This window comes from Parasteatoda tepidariorum, chromosome 10, assembly GCF_043381705.1.
Source record: "Parasteatoda tepidariorum isolate YZ-2023 chromosome 10, CAS_Ptep_4.0, whole genome shotgun sequence".
Classification (NCBI taxonomy): Eukaryota; Metazoa; Arthropoda; class Arachnida; order Araneae; family Theridiidae; genus Parasteatoda; species Parasteatoda tepidariorum.
Genome location: NC_092213.1, coordinates 34,940,568 through 34,960,819, shown reverse-complemented (window position 1 = coordinate 34,960,819; position 20,252 = coordinate 34,940,568).

Genomic DNA, 20,252 nt, shown 5'->3' with positions numbered 1-20,252 from the left:
GATTTATTAAATACACCTTGTGCGCCACCTAGGAACCAAATCTAGAACCCGACACTCGAAATTTTTGCTATGTTACAATCGTACCCTGTTACAATTGACCCCACTCTCCCCTAAGGTGCAAAATTTTTTCTCGTCATTTTAAAGTACGTAATTGTAAATGGCGAAATACAAAATTTGTCCGAAATCGGTTGAATAGTTCTTGGGAAGTCGAATTTTAACCATACGACTTTTTGAAAATTTGATTTCTCAGGAATTATTTGACCGATTTTGCCCAAATTTTGCATTTTGCAAAAATTCTTTAAATCCCTTAAAACTTTCTCAAAATATAGTGAATTACGTAAAAAGACTATATATAAGTGCTGCTACCCCTTAAATTTTGGGAGGCAGAAACTAGATTGCGTCGAAACAAAGCATGTTTTCTCAGAGAAAGTATGTTTGTGTGCCTGATTTCGTAACTTAAGATATTGTCTTCACTAACTAATTAGTATATTGGAGATCACCCTTTCGAACCATTATAATTGAGTTCCAGAACGTAAAGATTTGATCAAAAGTTATTCACGAAATTCCGTTTTTTTCCGCACTGGACAGTACACCTTGTAAGATGCCGAAAGAATCCAAAATGACGATTCCTTTACTGATAAAATTGAGTTAAAAATTACCAGTACTCAGGGTTCTTATATTTTTGAAGTAAAATTTTTCTAAATAAAAGAATCTAATATACTGCAATTTTTACAGCAATACTGAATCACTGAAATGAGATAAATCTAAATGAGATTACAGACCTTTTGTTCTATATTAAGTTTTCATATACTGTGAAAGACTTTTAACCTCTTCTGAATTCGATACACTCTAAATTACACAGTTTACGCTTGTTGAATTATTTTAAAGGACAAAAATCAATGAGACTATTTCACAAAATTATTCATAAATATTAGAATATTCCAACTTAAAAAAATGAAATATTGAATATATTAAATTAAAATAACATTAAAGCGTCATTTTCTTCTTAACATATTCGAAATAAAAAATATTGATACTCAATATTTTAATAAAATTATGTATACAACGTATTTGTAATTCAGGAATTCAATAAGGGAAGAACATGCAGTGTTTTTAAGACCATCATTTGCCTTATGACAGTGCAAGAAGCGTTAAATTGTACTCGAAAGATATATATTTATGCTGTCGCGTCGCAAAGAAGCCTTATTTCAGCAATTATTCTAACAAGATTATAGAAAGACGTCGAGAGTTTTTATAATGATAAGAAACTTCTTCTCGTCACTCAATTTTTTTTTTTACTTGCGTTAATATTTTAGTGAAATCTTACGTTATTTACAATACAATCAAAAAGCTAATGTTAAAGTAATTGAAAATAAAGTTGTATCTATAATATAAGTTTTCTTAAAGTTTTATTTGCTATGACATGTTTAAATTTCTATAAAACTTAAAACTGTTAAAAATAGGATATTTTTTTTTCCTTTTAAACACTCTTCGATCGATGTAAAGATACCGAGAATAAAATTAAATAAGGTGTAAACAAATACCCATACAATTAAATACATTTTTTTATATCAGCATTACTGTATGATAAAAGTTTTTTAAAAAAAATATAACTTTAAGAGGTATTATTACGCATTTTTGATATATTTTTGGAATTATTTTTATGATTAGGATATCAAAAAGTATCATTGAGTAAAGCAAAAGTTTGTAGCATAAATAGAGAGCTTAATTAAATATACATCAAAAATTCAATTGCTTTGAAACAGCTATTTATAAACTAAGATATTACAAAAAATTAACACTCTCATCTAGAGTAAGTTTTAAAACCAAATACTAAAAGGAAACGCAATTTATATAAGCCTGTGTGCAGTATTAGGGAATTATTTCAAAGTTTTAATTTGAAACTTAAACATGACATATTTTCTCTCATTTAACATAACATCCAATAAAAAACCTAAACATGACATTTAATGAAACCTTTAACATGAGATATTTTCTCTTTAAAATCTTTAAAGACAATTTTTTGCAATGACCTTTACACTGTAATTACCTGACGGCAACAATTTCACACGAACCTAGATGATATTTTCAGGTTCGTAATAAAAATTTGAATCAAGGTGCTTTTTTCATCCATACAAGTCGGGACGACAGAAAACGTTATTAATTATTTTGAGCAAAATACCAGTCAAGTAAACACTGTTCAAAATTCTTTGGAAAAAAACAGTTAAATAACAATTTATTTTATTGTTATTTTACTATATTCAAGCAAAACAGTCAAATAACTTTAAATAAGATGGTAACCAAACAGTTAACGGTTTAAAAAACCGTTTATTAACTGTTCTCCCGAATACGGTTTAACAACCAGAATTTCATCACACCAACTGAGCTCATCCTAATAATGCCACTTAGTTTCTTGCAACTGCTTACATATTCCAGACTGGAGGGCTAAACTGTCACTGGGTTTCGAGTTCCACCATTGACGTCACAATATTTTACCCATTCCCTTCAACATATAAGTTTCCCCAATTTGTGTCCTGCACTTTCTAATGCCCATTACCTAACGAAAAACCTAACTCCTATTTCCAGTTAAATTCTTTTATGATTTTGAAAACATGTTAGTTGTAAACGGTTTAAAAATCGTAAAGGTAAAAAAAACTGTTCCTTACCGTAAACTTAACGGTTAATCGGAGGGACAGACTGCATCCGGTTATTTCACGATAATTTTAGAATGAATATTAAATGATTAAATGTATGTGTAAAAGTCATTATTGGGGCAAAGATTTACTAAGATTTTTTAAAGTGTAAGTCCTGCTCTTCTCTTCTCCTGTACTAGTAATTTTAATGAATACAGAAATTGTAAGCAAAAAAATACAGAAAGTAACAAACCAAAATATTAATTACATACGCATATATAAATTACCACTATCTACTTGCATCGTAATCAACGTAATATCATGAGAGTGCAAACAGTATATCTATATTTTAAAAATGAGCCTTAAGTCACATTTAGCAGCCACAACCTATCAGTAATTACAAATAATTACTCTCATGACGTACACAGATGAAAAATCACAAAATCTAAATATAATTGTAAAATTACTCGTAGTAAAGGCATGAAAAATTTATACCTCTCCTTTTATATCATATACATATCATACAATTTCGCTTGGTGTATTTATATTAAATGAAATATCTTAAAAAAGTGAATCAAATATGGCATTTACAATTTGTGAGTGACAACAAATAAGATTTTAATTCATAAATATACATACTAAAATACGATTACGTATTTATATCGTGATTTACATAACATCATTACTGAGTTTCATCAGTCTCAGTAAGTCACATATAAGTTAAATATGTATGCTACGATTTGTAAATAATAATAAAAAATGTATTTAGCATATTTTTTGTTTGTATTAGTATACGCAAAATATCGCAATCAATATACATCGTAAAGTAACATATTATATAGTATAGCATTGACAGTTTAGATAACATTTTTAAAAGTAAGATACACATTACTGTTGCAATTTCTATTTCTGAGAGGCAAAAATGAGACATGATTAAAAAAATATCCTTAAAATATTGATATCTATATGCAACTCAATCTTCATTGTAATAATTGCGTATACCAGTTAAAGAGGCTAAAGAGGCTCGCTAAGCTTATCAGCCCCTGGAACTCCTTTCAGAGTTTCTATAGGATCGCTTTGCAATTTGATCTCACTAGGATCGCTCATAGGACACTATTTTTTTTAAAAATTAATTTAGCTATGCATAAGAGTAGCTAAAAATATGCAATATGCATTCTGTGAAGGTTTTGACTTATATTGTTGCTGTTGTTGCTATTTAGTCCAAATGCCAATGCCAGCAAGCCTGATTGAAATCAAGTGATTTTTTCAGGCAAGTGGTGCACTTCAATGGCGCCATCTATGGTGATGAATACACCACACTCGGGCCACAGCCCCTTTTACAGAAAGATCTCAATTATTCTTCATTCATCCACAAATTATAATTTTGACCAGAGAATGATAAATATCCAATTCAGTATCCTCAGAGGTAGAGATTTTTTATGGGAACTTGGAGAACTTCGTAAGCTAGACAGATTTAACGTATATCAGTCATAATTTAATACACGAAAACTTTTTGGTCGGAGATATGAGAATGCACATTCTCAGAAACACGATCCCAGCATCCGACTTTTTAATTTATATACATTGCGGTAATATTCCTTTCAGGTAATATTTCGTTTAAATCCTATTCCTACATTATCTATGCACTTTAAAAACGCACGTTTTTTACGGAATTTCTCCGTATATTTAACTGTTTAAAGCCGTTTTTTGACAAAAACGGTTTTGAGCAGTTTTTCACTCTTCATCACAAACGGATTTAAACCGTCAATTAAAATTCTAATTTTGTCAAGCAGTTTCGAGTTCTGTATTTTATCTTTCCTCCAATCATTTTACAATTATATTCTATATTTATCATTACTTACTTGCTTTGATAGCAATTTTTATATAACACTGAGTTGAAAAGATTTGACTTTATTGTCAAATTAAAAAAATAGTGTAGCGAAATTCTCACTATCACAATTTCTTACAAAATAGAACAGAATAGGGACAGAGCACACGGCTTCCGATAAAGAGACCCTGGTTCGAATCGCAGAAACTTGTTCATAGAAGAAACTTGTACCCCATGTAATGTAAGTCTTCTGAGACAACAGGTTTATTTTTGTTGTAAAAACTTGTTTTGTTACTGTAAATAATCTATCTGATAACAAATGTTCTTCGTAATTTTTACCTACATCGTAATCCATTTTGAATCCTGGAATTATTTACATTATCACTGATTGTATGTTCTGTATTGCCTTGAAAAGCAAATTATATAGGCTGTAAATATTATATAGTCAATAGTCAATTACAATTGAATTTGATTCGTGACTTTTCATGACTTCACCTCGTTGATATATTTGTGGGTCATTGGCGATGGTTTGGGGTTCGTCTTTAAAGATGATTTGAAGGAAATACGGAGCATTAGAATACTTTACTACTGTCTCCATATTCACTATCTCTAAACATCTGACCATGAACGCATTTATCCGGTTCTTATATGGTAAGAAATCTACATTATAATGAATTTTGAACTGCTAAGGCATAATCGTAGGAAGTTTAATCTCACCAAACTTTAAATTTCAGCTCGAAAAATTGGAAACAGGTCCAAACTGTAGAAAGATGACAAAGATTTCTTTTTCGAATATTTCCACCAATCATTTTTATTCAAATATGCATTTACATTTTCATTATTCTCTACGTAAATAGAGATAAGCTCTTGGTTTATTTGACTCGAGAGGCGACAAGTTCACTTGATCAAGCAATTATTGAAGATTTTGTATTATTCAAATATAATTGAAACTGTTGATTTAATATAATTGCAACTGATAGCTTAATATACCAGCAGCCGTAATTTTAATAAAAATGTAACTTTTAATTTAATGTAATTGCACTTTTTAATCTTAGAATTGCAATATGATGATTTCATAACTAACAACTAATCCAGTAAAAGCCAAAATCAACTTTTTGTCCACTTCAAACATGTCAAATGGTGTCACAGTTACATTATGTCTTAGAGTTTTGAAAACAGTATTTATGTGCATAAGGCTAAAAGTTTTATCTGCTGTAGCCAATAATTCACTGTCCGTTTCTAATTTGGAGATGAACACTTTTTTGGCTTGAAAAATTTCATTATTTGCATCAACAGCTGCATTAACGAGAATAACAAGTTCGGTTGCAGAAATAATAATCGATAATACATATGATATAAGCCTCGTAATATCTAAATTGATAGGTTTGAAAATTGCAGTTAAAGCATAGCACACACTAAACAATTGATACGCCAATAAAATAGTTAATAGAAGAGCGAAAGTTTTATTAACTTTTTTAACGACACAAGTAACTCTAGAGTAGCTATCAAGAATTTGTCTAATTTTTATACACGAGTCATACAATTTGAGTGTTGATTTCAATAATAGATTCATAGAATATAATATACGAGAATTTACAGTGAAAGATACATAAATTACACCAACTGCCGTACACGGAAATATATTAAAGAATATAAGTGATATAATTCTTACTGTCACCCTAAAAACAAGGAGTGCGTTGTTATAAGAAGCAAGCAATATTTCGTCGGGTAGAATTTTAACTACTGAAACAGGAATCAAAATATTTGCATTTAAAACAAAAATAGATCGATATATATTTATTGCACAATGGAGCAATGCAAATAATAGTAAAATTCTGAGGCCGATTGAGCTTTCCTTAAAACAAAACTTGTATTTGTATTTTGCAAACTTGAACTTGTAATTTGCAACCAAACTTATATTAGCAAATTGAAGATTTTTCCCTACTAAATTTACTAATTTTCCTAGCATTGCACGTAAAATAATACTCGAAAGAATTATTATCAGCCATTCTATGGCATGAATTAAGAAAAAAGAGTTAGAAGATGAGCCCGAGTTTATTGAGTAAATAAATAAGGAAATGATAATGTTATATGAAGAGATTAATATCCAACAAATAAAAAGTAAATTCTGAAAATAGTTTTTTATTTTTTGATGAAAAGGATTCCCTTTGTAATTTTCGAATGGATTTATACCCCATATTTTTAGGATTAAGAACAAATCTCTCCATTCTTTTTTATTAACAATCAAATTGGTGAAATTCTTTCGTTTTGAAGAACTTATTGAGCTAACTGTGACCATTTTGCTTTCGAGAGTAAATTCAATGTTTAAATTTATTATTTATTATTTTGTTTTGAAATTGCGATGCGACCTGAATTAATTTTTCTTCATCTTAAACACTAAAAATTATTATATTTGCATTAAATATATTTTCTTTTAAAAAAATAAATTATGATATTTCTTTTAGTGTTGTTTTAAATAGTAGAAGTCACCTATTTAAATAAAAATTTAAAAACTTACCGTTATTTTGAACCTGAGTAATAGAAAATATTTGAACATTTTGAACATGCAAATTATTTAACAAACATTTCAATCTTGAATGTTGTTTATAAGCAGAACGCACACATTTTGTTATAAATTTAAGACATGAGTTACAATTTAAAGTGTATTTGAATCTTAAGACAAAATCAGAAATGTCAGAATAAAAAAATAGTAATGTTCCACACCTAAAAAAAATACAAATCATCTATGTATTAGTTGAACGAAGAAATAAGCATGATTCACACGGTCACGTGAGAAAAAAAAGTTTGATTAAACTTTGTGGTGACACACACGTTTTCATAGTTATAATAGTTTTTTGGAGAATTTAATATAATGTTAATACAGAGGTAGGTAAAATGTATTTCGACTAATCTTCGGCAATTCAAAATCTTTTATTTTAAACCATTCCTTCATTTGCACTACCACTTCTGTTTCTTTTCAAGTCTTTGTAGCATTGTCATAACAACAATTGTTATAACCGCCAATCTATTCAATTGATTTGTTATAACAATTAAAAATGCAAGATACTTTTGATATGATAATGGTTATATCATGATTGAATATTGCAATGATTTCAAAACGTGAAAAACAACTTTTTTTCAAAATGTCTCTCTGAAATGCGTAACGTTTCTTTAATTAATTAAATTGGAAAATAAAAAAATAATAATATGCTTATGCTTACTCTTATTGAAGTGAATTTGCTTAGAAAAATGATTATCGTAAAATATAGATGAATCAGAAAAATTACAACTCAAAACATATTAGAATTTTAACAATTTAAGGGATTTAATAATTTCACTGTAAGAAACACAGAAATACTTAAAGAAAATCATATTTTCATTAAATATTTAATAATTTATACACTTTGAAACATTGAGTTTGAATTAGCTATAAATCTTGTTATAAATAATAAGTTGCAATGCTTTGGATAGATTTCATTTCTATACATTTAAATTTTATTTCACATTTTCATTATTTTAATCATTAAATAGCTTGTTTCAAGTATTAAGAGGCTCGAGAAGCAGCTAGTAAACTTGATCAAGCAATTATTGAAGATATTATATAGTTCAAATAAAGTGCGATTGTTAATCTTTAAATTGCAATATGATGATTTCATAACTAGCAACCAATCCAGCAAAAGCCAAAATCAACTTTTTTTCCACTTGAAACATATCAAATGGTGTCACAGCTACATTGTGTCTAACAGTTTTGAATACAGTATTTATGTATATCAGGATAAAAGCTTTATCTGGTTTAGCCAACAATGCACTGTCCGTTTCTAATTTGGATATCAGCTCATTTTTGGCTTGAAAAATTGCATTATTTGCATCAACAGCTGCATTAACAAGAATAACAAATTCCGTTGCAGAAGTAATAATCGATAATACATATGATATAAACCTAGAAATATCTAAAGAGATAGGTTTGAAAATCACACTCAGGGCATAACACACACTGAACAATTGATGCGCCAATAAAATAGTTAATAGAAGAGCAAAAGTTTTATTAACTTTTTTAACGATACAAGTAACTCTAGAATAGCTATCAAGAATTTGCCTAATTTCTATTTGTGACGAACAAAATTTCAATCTCGATTTCAAAGATAGATTCATTGAATATAATAAACGAGAATGTTCGGTTAAAGATAGATAAATAACACCAGCTGCTGTATAAGTAGTTATATCAGAGAAAATAACTGATATAATTCTTATTGTCATTCGAAAAACTGGGAATACATCAAGGTGAGAAGCAAATAATATTTCGTCGGGTAAAAGTTTTAACACGGAAACAGAAAATGTGTCTAAAAAGGAAACCGACCTATAAATGGTTATTGCACAATGTAGCATTGCAACTATTAATACAATTCGAAAGCCTTTTGAGCTTTTCTCACCATAAGCGATCAAACTAGTACTACTTGCCGTTTGAATATTTTTTCCAACTAAATTAACTATTTTTTTCAGTATTACACGTAAAATAATACTCAAAACAATTGTAATCAGCCATTCTATGTTATGAATTAAGATAACTGAATTATAAGATGCGTCCGAATTTATTGCGAAAGCGAATAAGGAAATAATTACATTGTATGTTGAGCTTAATACCCAAAAAATATAAAGTAAATTCTGAAAATATATTTTTATTTTTTGACGATAGGGACTACCTTTGTAATTTTCAGATGGATTCATGCCACATATTTTTAGGAGCAGGAATAAAACTCTCCATTCTTTTTTATTGACGATCAAGTTGGCAAAATTATTTTGCTGGGAAGAACTCGGTAAGCTAATGGTATCCATTTTGGTTTGGAAAGTGAGTTTTAAGTTTAATTATTATTTCACAAATTGAAACGTTGCTTGAATTAATTCTTCTGCTTCTTAAGCGTTAACAATTTTAAACATTTTTGTATTTAGTTTATTTTTTTTGAAACATAAAATCTCGTTTTTTTATGGTTTTGTTTTGAATATTAGAAGCTACCGGTTTGAACAAGAAGTTTAGGACCTAACAATGTTTCTTTTGCGTGTATTGAAATACATATACTTGAATAAATTTGAAAATATTTAAAAGCTTTTAACATGCAAATTATTGTTTAATAAACAATTCAATCGCGACTATTGTTTATGACCTAGACACACTCATTTTATTTCGAAATGAAAGCAAGCGTTTCCTTTAAAACATGATTGTTTCTTACGACAAAAACAGAAAAGTCACACACACACAATTTATGCAAATTGGGCAGACATTAACTGAAAAAATTGTGTTATGTTTCAAATCTTCAAGAAATGAAAATTATTCATTATTAGCATAACTTACATGGATACTTCAGATATAAGTCACATTTAGATTTATGATGACACACGCATTTTTATTGACATAATAGTTTTTTTTAGGAAACAAAACTATCTAAAACAAACTAAGCGTGATTGTTTCTTAAGACAAAAACGAAAATGTCACACACACACACATACACAATTCATGCAAATTCCGCAGACACTAACTAAAAAATTCGTATTTTGTTTTAGACCTACATGAAATGCAAATTATTCATATATTAGCATAACTTACATGGATACTTCAGATATAAGTTACATTAAGAATCATGATAACACATTTTAAAAGACATGATAGTTTTTCTGGTAATTTGTTTCAGATATTTCGACTAAACTTTAGGATAGGATTTCAAAATCTTGAATTTTTAATTAGTCTTTCAGGACGCTTATAGCATTGTCATAACAACAATTGTAACAACAGTAATTTAATCTACTTAATATTTATAACAACGGAAAAAGTCTTGACAGGTTTTTATTAATTATATTTATGCCACGATTGAAAATGCTATGATGAAACAAGTGTGCTTAAAATTAAATTCAAGAAATAATCACTGAAAATTACATAAAGTGCAGAAAAGTTAAAATTTAATAAGAATTAGAATTGTATCCATATAAATTACTTCATAGTTATATTCTGAAGAATACAGAAGCGGATTTAAAATCCTCGTATCATGAATTGAATGTTACAAGTTTTCAAACACATTGAAAAACTAATTTAAATAAAATATAAATCTTGTTACGAATTACGTTGTCATCAATCTTTAGTTTAATAAATCTGGAGTTGATAACTTAATAATATGTACTTTTGCTTGCTCTCTTTTAGTGATCTTTCCAGTAATTTTATGAATATTAAATAATTATCAACTGAACTTTAAAAAACATATATTTAAGAAAGTATTAGAAATGAAACCACTAATATGGTTTAATGATTCTCTATCAAGAATATATCTTCCTTTTATATTATTCATATATTTCTTTCCAAAANCCTGGGTCACCTTATTGAAAGGTAAGCGCTCTATTCCCTGAGCCACCAAGATTCTTATTACTTATGAAAGTCTTATTATAAGTTTCAAGAATGGAGCAATTATTAAATAATTATCAGTTATAAATGAACATAAACAGCATGATTAAAACCCCAAAACGGACATATTATGAATCGGTTCTGAAAATACAAATTTTCCTCAATAAAAAATAGATTAGACCTTCATGTCCATTTTCCAAAAGCATGTTTTTGTTTATAGAACCAAAGCTAAAATGTGTCCACTTTTGTGCTTCATTCCCGTTGTTTAGATTCATTCACAAATCCTCAGCAGATCATTTACTAAACTGAAACAGGTTTAAAATTGAACTGAAACTTCCGCTAACATGGAAATATTAATGATAAACCTAAGCGTGCTGATTTCGTTTTCTATTTTTTCTTTCTTTAAAGTTTCTTCTACTAAGCTAAGTTGCTAATTTTTACAAGATATGCAAGTTGCAAACATTTTTTGGTTAGAAGAATATGATTTTAGTAGAAATGATTGAACCTTGTCTTAAAAACATATTAATAATTCTAGTAAGTAAATTCATAATTCTAGTAACTTCAGAGCTAACAAGTACACTGTAAAAATTATGGATCAAATTACGGAAAGTGAAAAGTACCGGCGCTCGGGATGCTGGGACTTTTTTACCATAAAATCCATTATTACTGGAACACAAAGTATCTCACATACCGTAATTTTTTGAGTAATAATTACCATAAAATCACTGAATCATTCTAAGTAAAAAATATCATTGTAAGAAATACTGTAGAATTATTTACGGTTAACAGAGATTTTAGGGTTAAATGTATTTTATGGATGAGGCTCCAAAAGTGCCAGTACTTTTAGAGTATAGATCAGTAAAGGCTAAAATTAATTTTTTTCCCTATTTTAAGCATGTCGAATGGTGCAACAGTCACATCATGTCTTGAAGTACTGAATGCATTATTAATGTGTATATAGCTTAATGTTTTATTCGAATTTATCACGCATTCATTATCAGATCTAATTTTTGATGTAAGCACTTTCTTCAGCTTGCGATATAGAATACGACCCAACAGCATTCACTAGAATAACGACTTCGAAGCCTGTTATAACGAAGTATAAGTAGTGAGATATGTACCATGGAATATCAACAAAGTTTAGTTTTAAAATAATATTCAGAGCATAAGACAAGCTAAATAATTGATGCGCAAATAAAATAACAAATAGCTGCAATATTATATATATTTTTTTATATTTATAATCGACGCTGAACAACCGACCAAATTTTTTGGGTTACCGACTACTAATGTTCAACTCCGTAGCCTTGTAATTTTGAACCCAATCCAGAAGTCAAGGGATCAAGTAGTGTGAGAAATTTGCTTCCGTGAAGGACCTTCTGATGGAACTAGCCCGAATTTGAGCTACCTGGAGAGGAAAACCACGAAAACGTCCCATGGTTAGCCTGGCGGCAAGAGGACTATGACCCATGATAAGTCTACCACTGAGGAAATTTTACGTTAGCACAGTGGTCGGTGCAAGCCGGATGCGGGATTCGTATCGACTAGTCATTACTTGGATTCGAGCGTTTTTCACCTAATTGGAAAACGAACGCTCTATCCCCTGAGTCATCACGGATCTTGCAATATTATATAATGATATTAACACTTACAAAATGAAAAGGAATTTTGAAATTTTTGGCGAATTGAGCTTAAGTTATAAATTTTCTGATGGATTCATGCAAAACACTTTCAGCAGGAAAACAAAATTCTTTATTGTTAACATCGGAGTACAACAAGTAAGTATGAATATCACTTGATAAAACTGACACGGTATCCGATATAATTTTACTTATAAATTTAAAAAAAAATTATGTTTTCTCTTTTTCTCTTCCTTGGCAAAAAAATTTAAAGATTGATCGTTTAAGAATTAAACACTTTTTCCTTAAAATTCTGTCAGACAGGCTGTTTTAGTTTTGCTTTGTGCCGAAAGCTGTACACTTTCATCGCACTTGATTTTAAAACAAGAACTGCGCTTCTGTAGCAGCTACAAATGCTATACTTAAAATATTCATTTTCACACATATATGTAACGACATAGAAGATACATTTAAACGCAATTATAGAGCACTTATATTATTTTTTAACATAAAAAACTCAGCAACATGTTTTCTTCTCTAAGGCATTGATATTAACATAAACGTATATGTCAAGGTATTTAATTTTATTTCAATGAATGGCAGGCAATTTTTGAAAAATGCGTTTATACCATATTCACACATAATGTAGCACAAGAAATATTTAGGATAAACATCAGCCTTATTTCAAACCATGCAGTTTCGCGTTTGATTAGTTGTATTGAGAGTTAACAAATTAACACTCAAATCATTCTGCGCTATTGCTGCTATATCATACTGCTCCATGTTAATGTATGAACCTTACTGCTTCAAAACATGCTGTTTTACGTTTAATTAATTTAATTGACAGTTAACAAATTAGCAGAATGTTTGCAATGTTCTAAACTTTTAATACGTTTGGTTACGAAAGCGAACACGAGATTTAAGCTTGCATCTGAACAACACATAAACTGAAAGAAAATATAACATACTTATATATTTACTCCGAATTATGCTTTAAAAAATACTGCATAACTGGAATATATTTTTTTTCTAATTTCAAGTGTCTACTAGCTCTTCTGTAACACAGCTCATATAATTACAGATTTATGTCTTGGAAATAATACCACGTAATACTTGTTTTTACTCTAACAAAATTGAGAACAAAAATGAAATAATGCGGTCCTGTAATTTTCTCCTTTGATATGTTAAAATACGTGGGTAAATATGTGCTGAGTAATGAGCATCGTTACTTCGGACTTAATTTAAAATTACATTAGTAGAATTAACAATTTTTGAAATTAACAATTTTTGAAGTATTCATTTGCTAATGCAAGTATTTGAATTTTCAGGCTTTTAACATGGAGAAAAAAGTTTGGTAAATTTAGCGTACATAAATTTATATTAATTGGCTTTTAATTAGCGTACATGAATTATTTAAAAAATTATGCTTCTTTTTACCAATAATGGCAATTTTGATAAAAAAATTATAATTTTATCACCACACATTTAGCAAAAAATACAATATTGAAAATATAATGTAATCATAGATATCGTGATAAAATTACCTAATTGTATCACATTATTATCNACTAATTTCAATGCATTCTATTGTGTTATTCAATATTTAATTTTTTACAATATTTAATTTTTATTTTTAACGTACATCATTTATTTAAACTCAATTAAACGAAAAATATATATTTTCAACTATTTTAAAATTGCCGGGATAAGTTATTCCAATAGAGGATACAAATTATGCTTAAGCAACTATTTTTCAATTTTAATCGTTTTGTTGATTTTCTTGCCACTAGAAGTAATCAAACTCTAAAATCATTATTTTTTTCCTCAATATATACTTTGGACGACAGAAAAATACCAGCAAAATTTTCGTCATTCTTGTTTAGTACTTACAATCCCTATTTAAAAAAACTGTAAAACAATGATTTCATAGCTAAGAATTAAGCCAACAAACGACGAAGCATACTTTTTATCCATTTTAGAGATATCAAATGGTGCCGTAGCTACATCATGTCTTTGACATTTGAATAAGGAATTTATGTATACATAGATGATGGATTCGTTTCGGTTGACCAGAAACTGGTTATCTCTTTGTATGTTTGATAAGAGCAGTTTTTTTGTTTCGAAAATTGTATCTTCTCTCTCAACAGCGGCATTCACTAGAATAATAAATTCAGTCAAATAGATAAGACTTGCTTTTTTAGAATATTAGAATGTATAATCTCTTATACAGACTAACGTACACTTACCAGTTGAAAAGCCAATTAAATAGCCAGTAGATAATAGAGAGCTGTGTTAAGGAACTTTAGAATAAACATTGATAATATATTTAAATATGTTAGGAGATGTACCAAGTTTTAGTCTTGTTCCACTCAAGTTTTAGACTCAAGCAACATTTGAAACAAAGGTTTTTGGTCAGTGATTTGAAAATTAGGACTAACTGCTGGATAAGAAATTTTATCAAAGAAAATAGTAACATGCTATGAATATTACTTTTCTAAAAATTATAAATTTCTTAATATTGTTAACAAACAATATTTTTTCAGATTGAAATTCATATTCACTGCAAACAATTTCGTATTGAATTAGAAAGTACTGGCATTTTGAGTGCATTATCCGTTAAGTCCTTCTACTATTGAATATCATACCGTAATTTCTTCTCAATTCGCTGATTTTAAGGTAATTACCATTCTAAATATTACGATACACCAAATTTTCTCGTTCCGTAACATGTTCCGGTGAAAATGAATCTAACGGTAAAAAGTACCGGTACCTTACAAACCTAATGCATTTAGACCAGAAACTTTTAATGGTGTACTGAAATAGAAGCAAATTTCAATGCCACTCTATCCAAAGATGAACAACAAATGTTTATTGTAAATTAGAGCAAAAGCAAAATAGATAAATTTCTAATAGATAAATGGAGAGTTGTTATCAACAATGTTAACCTTCATCTATGAAAAGGTACCCCGTCATAGAATCGAGTTATCACGCCTTGTATACTAGTGAATTGGAATTGTATTTTCGTAGTGGTAGATACACTACAGTACTCCCCCACCAGAATTATATCTGTGATGGAATTCGATGAACGATACCACTAGTTGATTCATTGCTGTTTTGTGAGAAGACGGGAGAGCTGTATTATGATCAACGTACTTCCGAGTAATGATTGGGAGAGCTGTATTAAGTTCACTCCTGTCGCTCCTGTGTTGCCATTAGCAGTCGAGTGAATACAGTACGTTGAGTTAGTACGATGTGTGTGATCGAGACTGAGCAGCAACAGCNAATGAATTCAGATTTTTTCAGATTGAAATTCATATTCACTGTAAACAATTCCGGATTGAATTTGAAAGTACTGGCATTTTGAGTGCATTATCCGTAAAGTCCTTCTACTATTGAATATCATACCGTAATTTCTTCTTAATTCGACTAATTCGCTGATTTTAAGGTAATTACCATTGTAAATATTACGATATATCAAATTTTTTCGTTCCGTAACATGCTCCGGTGAAAATGAATCTAACTGTAAGAAGTACGGGTACCTTACAAACCTAATGCATTTAGCCCAGAAACTTTTTATGGTGTACTGAAATAGAAGCAAATTTCAATGCCATTCTATCCGAAGATGAGCAGCAAATGTTTATTGTAAATTAGAGCAAAAGCAAAATAGATAAATATCTAATAGATAAATGGAGAGTTGTTATCAACAATGTTAACCCTCATCTATGAAAAGGTACCCCGTCATAGAATCGAGTTATCATGTCTTATATACTAGTGAATTGGAATTGTATTTTCGTAGTGATAGACACACTACAGGACTCCCCCACCAGAATTATATCTGTGATGGAATTCGATGAACGATACCACTAGTTGATTCATAGCTGTTTTGTGAGAAGACGGGAGAGCTGTATTATGATCGACGTACTTTAGAGTACTGATTGTGAGAGCTGTATTAAGTTCACTCCTGTGTTGACATTAGCAGTCGAGTGAATACAGTACGTTGAGTTAGTACGTTATGTGTGATCGAGACTGAGCAGCAACAGCGCGAGGAGGTAGATAATTTTGCAGTCACAAGTAGCAAGTCAACTGCTCAATGCGGATCATCCATCGAAGTAGGCGTGTTCAGATCGAAGTGGGCGTTACTCTCAAGTTAGGCGTGTTCACATCACATCCTCAGGTCACCAATGTGGGGTGAGTAGTTATCGGCAATGTCAACCTTCATCTATGAAAAGGTACCCCATCGTAGAATGAAGTTAACATGTCTTATATACGAGTGAATTGGAATTGTATTTTCGTAGTAGAAGACACACTACATATGCTTAAATGCTTTGTGTTTACACTTGTATTTGTTGTTTAATGATTTCTTCCAACTAAAAAAACTTTTGCAAGTACCATACGCAAACTCAAATGAATTATTATCAGATATTCTATAATGTGAAATACGGCAATTCATTTCACGTATAATTTCTTTTTTATCGGATGAACCAAGAAAAAAAAAACCAAAGTATTATATGATTACATACCCTCCAACTTATGAGGATTTTAAAAATAATTCTTTCTAGTGGTAGCGAACCAAAGTAGAAATTTTTAAAGCAAATGGATTTCTCATAAAGCTTTTAACAGAACTTAAGAATCTAGCCATACCGGTACGTTTCACTGTAAATTTCATTTTCAGGGGAACATATCATGGATAAAATAAAAAATGTGATATGGTAATTTTAACAGCAAAAATTACTGTAATATCACTAAATCATTCTATTTTCATAAACATTGCTGTAAAAATTACGGTATAATATTTTAAGGGTAAAAATGGTTCTTAAGGAACCTTTGAAACATTTTATAGCAACAATACCTTTTTTGGAAGAAAGAAATATATCGTTAAACAATTTGATCTAATAAGCTAATTTTTAGACAAGCCTGGAACAGTATATAAATTCAGTATTGCAGAAACTTTTTGCAATTATAAGTTTTGCACGAGCATCAATGACTTAAAGCATGTAATATGGCTGTTACTCTATACATGACCATTATTAACTTCCTAAATGAGAAGATAAAATATTCTGAATATTGTTGGTTTTCTCAAAAGTAAAACAATATTTTATGTTATAATGAATCATGAATAAAATTTATTTAATATTTAAAGTACTGCTTTTATTTTGCAATTAACATTGTGTTAATTACGTTAATTATATAATTCAAATTCTTATGAAATCAGTGGGATAATTTACTGCAAATGATAACACTAATTGTGCTGCCTCAACAATTCTTTAGTTTTGGTCATTTATGTTGTTGCTAAAAGTTTCAAATTTCTAGTTTAATAGTTTTGATTTCTGTATGTATTCTAAATGGTAACGAAAATATACTCCCAGAATTTTTAGCAACTAACTTTTAATAAATATTGCATTTTACTTTAGTCGGAAAATTGTAATATAATGATTTCATAGCTAACAATAAGGCCTGCAAATGCTAAAAATAACTTTTTATCCATTTTGAACATATCAAATGGTGCCACGACCACATCATGTCTTAATCTTTTGAATACAGCATTAATGTAAAGATAGATCAATAATTCGTTTGGTTTGATCAAAAACCCATTATCAGTTTCAATTTTTGATATGACCACTTTTTTGGCTTGAAAAATTGCATTCTCTATCTCGACAGCTGTATTAATTAGAATAATGAATTCAGTTCCAGAAATGATAATGGATAATAGATATGATGTGCTCTTTAAAATATTCGAGTTCAGATTTATAATCACTTTCAAAGCATAGCACAGACTGAATAATTGATATGCTAATAAAAGAATTAGCAGAGGATAGATGGATTTGTTAATATTTTTTATTCTAAAAGTAAATTTAGAATACTCATTAAAGATATGCTGAAATGATTTTAGTGATTCACCTAATTTCATTCTTGACAATAATGATTGATTCCTGCAAAGTATTAAATGGAAATTTTCCATTAATATTATGTAAATGACACTCGCAGCTGCATAAGGTATTACATTAAAGAAAATATTAGCTGTTATAAATATCACTTTTCTAAAAACAAGAAATGATTTAATGTTATCAGAAAGCAGTATCTCATCGGGTAAAATTACGAATGCTGAATCAGAAACTAATTTCAATGCATTCTTTCCAAAAAATGATCCATAAATGTTTATCATAGAATGAAGCATTGTCAAAATAAATAAATATCCAAAGGTGTTTTATTGATTCATGCTTAGACTTGCTTCAGATGATTTATAATTTATCCCAACGAAATTAACAAGTTTTTTAAGCACTGTTCGTAAAGTGAAACTCAAAACGATTACTATCGTCCATTTTAAAATGTGAAATAAAGAAATGTATTTTAAAGACAATTTATCATTTATAGCATGTATTAAAAAGAAAGCCAAAATAACATATAATGTTATTGTCACCCACGAAAGAAAGAGTAAATTTTGACATAGTTTTCGTAAATTTCTCCATAAAAAATTCACTTTGTAGTTTATGATCGGATTTAATCCGAACATGTTAAAAATTACAAATAAGACTCTCCATTCTTTAACGATGATAGCAGTAAAATTTCGCTGAATATTTATTGAAAATCTTGACGTGCTATCAGCATTCATTTTGATCTGTATCATATTTAATTTTCTAAGAATATATACACTGTAAAAAATAGTTATTCAGATATCACGAAATTTTCGTCGCTTTGGACGAAACCGTTTCCTTGTGTATGCAATGTTGTCAAGTAATGAAATAACTATCGTCAACTCTTCAAGGAAACGCAATTCTTCAAAATTAAATAAATAATTCGTCATTCAATCACCCCCCCCCCAAAAAAAAAGAAACTTTAAAGTGCCTAATGCATCTAACTTTTCTACCAATTATTTTATACTGTTGATGCTGCACACTTCTTAGCTGCCACAACAAAATAAGGACAGATAGAACAAAAAGATACTTGAAGCAGAATTCAAACCTGGATCTTCTTGGTCTAACTGAGGCAAACTTCTTGTCTCCAATACAGCCGGTAGGCTTACATTTTCATTTTATTTTCGATTGTCTTGTCTTCATTCTACTTTCGTCATTCTAGTTAAGAATCTCCCACAATGCACAACGATAAGGACACAACGAACTATATGAAATTCAATACCTTTCAACTTTTTAACATTCCGTCAAAGCTTTACCAGAAATGGCTCCACTGACTGCATATTTCTAAAACAAAGAGTTTGTTGACTTTTCCATGCTCTGATGTGATAAACTTCAAATTGCAACTTCTATTTATTAATTTCGGTCGCATGGTTGGAATTCTTTAGCTACACTGTTAAAATTTTCATTTTGAAATTATGGTAAAATAGCTGGCAGCTGTCTGTCGATCCGATTAACCGCAAAGTTTACGATAAAGAACATTTTTTTCATTTATAGTTTTGAAAGCATTTACAAAAAGTATGGTTATAAAACCATAAATATAAAACTATACTCTTTTTTAACCATTTGCAACTAGCATTTTTCAAAAACGTAAAGAAAATTAATTATCAAACTAGACATAGGAGATCGGCTTTTCGTAAGGTAATGGTCCTTAGAGAGTGCCGGACCCTGGAAATTCTTCATGTGGTGAGGGAAATGAAGGAAATATTGTGGTGTCACCACTAGGACTCGAACTCCAGTTCTGCCGTTCGTGAGATTGACAGATAAGCCCGCTCGGCTATGATATGTACACCATTGCAAAGAACTAAGAAGCTTAATTAGGTGGTTCTAATTGCTGCGATAAAATTCTGGTTGTTTAGCCGTATTAGGTGAACGGAG